This window comes from Saccostrea cucullata, unplaced genomic scaffold (genome assembly GCF_032062105.1).
Source record: "Saccostrea cucullata isolate Sc308-1 unplaced genomic scaffold, CSIRO_AGI_Scuc_v1 ctg12709, whole genome shotgun sequence".
NCBI classification, from domain to species: domain Eukaryota; kingdom Metazoa; phylum Mollusca; class Bivalvia; order Ostreida; family Ostreidae; genus Saccostrea; species Saccostrea cuccullata.
In genome coordinates, this window is record NW_026920065.1 from 2,514 (window position 1) to 5,734 (window position 3,221).

Here is a 3,221-nt window from a genome sequence, read left to right on the forward strand (position 1 = left end):
GGTTTCTTGAATTGTTTCATCAGAATACCATCCAACAGGTAATGGACATCCGTCCAACTCCTCTTGGATATCTACATCCCATCCAACAGGCAATGGACATTTGTCTAATTCTTGGGTTTCTTGAGAATCCCCTCATCAGAATACTACCCAACATGTAATGGACACCTGTCCAATTTCTCTTGGATATCTTCATCCCTTCAATAGTATATAAACTAAAAGGTATTGGACATTCTTCTTGGGTTTCTCAATATTTATTTTCATAAGAAAGGAAACCCAATAGGTATTGGACATTGGTTCAACTCTTCTTGGATATTACATCCCAACATTAGAGTAAAACCCAACAGGTGATGTTTACCTATCCAATTTTTCTTGGGTTACCCTATGCCCTTCATTAAAATTTTCAAATTTGTCTTGGATATTTATACTCTTGCATTAGATTACAAACCCAATAAGTATGACATTTACCTTCCGTAGTTGAATTCAAATTCATCTGCATAAGAATACATAAGTCCAAAACATATTTAATACTTTAATTCTAACATTCCACATCTCATTCAGTGTACACTTTACAAATGATAGGAAATATATAAGCATTTTGTGCCTAAACTATTTGGCTTTTAAAGAATTTTATAACCATGTTTGCAAAATTTAAATTTAAATATTGGAACTTGGAGCAAGTCATTACAGGTAGAGCAAGATGCTGAAAACCATATTTATAAATAGATCACACCCTTGATAAAATATTTGTCTTCAGTTGCTAAGATTGTGTTGAATTATATGGAAAATTTCTATAATCTTGTTTATTACAGATACATGTACAATGCATATTTTCCCTGCAATAATAAAAATACTTCTGAGATGTAAAAGAATGGATTAAATAGTCACCGATGTTAAAAGATATTTCATGATGTCATTAATCTGGTTTAGAAATCACAAACTTAGATTTGAAGCCGATAAAACAGTGTTGCACCAGAAAACTCAGTTACAAGTACAATGAATGAATTCGTTGTATCAAAACTTTAAAATAATTGATGCACTATGTCCAAATCTTTTCGACAAATCGGGATAAAGATATTAAATCAAATCATCACTGTTAAAAGTCTTAGAGCTAGAGAAAAGTCATTACATGTCCAAATTTTACATGTAAGACTTTGATCCTATATTTCAATACATGTCAAAATGGTTTTATTTTTGTTTCTGTTCAATACTTTCTTCTTCAGGGTCTCTCATGGCCTATACTGTATGATACCTCCATTGACCGTGCTCTTTTATATTGCCATATGTTTATCCAGTAGCAGTGATTATGCTCAGGCAATCTTTGAAATATTCCTCATTTCATGCATCTCCTTCAGTTCTGCCTCTGTCCATTTTATTCATTCTGCAATTAGATAAAGGCATTTCTTTGCCTTATAAAACATGTTTTTCTTGACTACACCCTTTATGTTGATCAAACCCAACCAAGAAGTAGAAGTATATTTCTTATTCAGAAGTATGTATTGATAAATAAAATGTAAGAAAAACTAAATTCTATCAACTCTTTTTTTTTCTTCTATGTCTAACTGCATCTTCATCCTACCCCCATCCGCCATAAATTTATCAAAATGGAATCATCATTCAAAACACAAAACGATGTTGCATATCAATTAGACAGTATGTTAGTTTCTGATTGTTAAGGAGATTTTAAAAAGATTTTACACCTATTCCTTGCAAATTTTAGACTTCTAATGTAACACTTTCAGTTCATTAGGGGTACATAATCTTCAAAAACATCTCTACACTTAATGATAAAGCTTTCACATTAGTATTGTTTTTAGCCCAATGGTTCTGCTAAAGAGGATTTAAAATTGACCCAAACCTTACTAACTGCTTTGAAATTATATTGACAGGGACAGAGACACACTTGACACTCCATCCCCTCTTCCTTGGGTATGCTTTGCACAAAATCTAATTAAAATTGACTAAGCTGGATAGAAGTTGAAAATATGAAATATTACAGTCAAACATAATATGAATAACTTTCACCACATCAGACATGAAGTAGTGATCCTTAAATAAAATACACCTACAAGATGAAACTATTTTATTCCTTTGAAGTGATATCTAGTATTGTTTCTTTTCCTGTATGCCACCTCTATCAGAACAAAATGTTATACACGTATTAACATAACCTATGACTGAATAGTACCACGGTATTTACTTTACAATTAATTAAGTTCTGGAGCCAACCCTCAAATGCCCTTAAAACAAATGATTCTAAACTGGCAAAGGTAAAGGGCATCTGAAGAATTTAAAATAAAATGATAGTACAAACAAGCAAACAGCTAGTGTGCATGAAAATGTTGGCAAACACTAGAAAAAATACTAAGGTACTTTCTCAAACTTAACATGAATACTAAAGAGGTTTTATGTAGCTGTATTGCACATACCAAAAGCTTTCCTGCAGTTAAAGGTTGGTTGCCTAGTAGTTATGTAGTATGTACAAGTTTTTCATTCTATCTCTTCTAATTTAAGAAGCAAAAATGTCTCTAAAAATCTTATGGTTGGCATAATTAAAGTATTCCTGTTCATTTTACTGATTACTTACAATTGTCCTATTTCTGAGGGTCATCTTCTGATGGGTGTGTTCTCTGCAATGTTCACAACTGAAGTTCCTGTTTGACCTGTTACATATTGAAAATCCTCAATGAACATAATTATGGTTTTAATTTCTATTGTAATTATTGATAACTTTTATAAAAAAATATCTAAACCAATTTATTGTAACATAATACTTAGGAAAATATTTATTTTAATGCAATAAGTATTTTGATACCCCGGTTACCCATCAACTGGTTAATTTCTTTCCATAATCCTTTCAAAGCTAGAACACCTTATCTTATCCTCCTTCAATGAGTAAAAAGTCTGTAAAACAGTTTGTCGTGTGTTGCCACCTTTGTGACGTTTAATAATTTGTTTGAAATTCTCAAAAGTATTATTAATAATGACATATAATTTTTAGCAGACACAAGATATCAAGATGAGAAATAAAACCAATTTTGTAAAGGGAGATAATCCAAATTTACAGTAATTACCACTTAGATTTAACAGAAAAATCATGAAAATGGGTCTGAAAACGCTAAAACATAAATTTAAACAACAAAGAAATGGCGGAGGCGGGGCGGCAGGAGGTAAATAACAAACTTTGAAACAACGTCCGTCCTCCAAGGATGTAGATGGGAGAA

General features: G+C 31.7%; 1 long non-coding RNA gene across 1 annotated transcript; it reads right to left on the reverse strand.

Moving 5' to 3' along the window:
* Positions 1 to 516: 516 nt before the first annotated feature.
* On the reverse strand, positions 517 to 2,781 carry LOC134242696 (uncharacterized). The gene is made up of 2 exons (XR_009986905.1): positions 2,585 to 2,781; positions 517 to 1,378 (listed from the first exon to the last, which is right to left on the reverse strand). It is a non-coding gene; the product is annotated as an uncharacterized LOC134242696 (long non-coding RNA).
* Between the last annotated feature and the right edge of the window lie 440 nt (positions 2,782 to 3,221).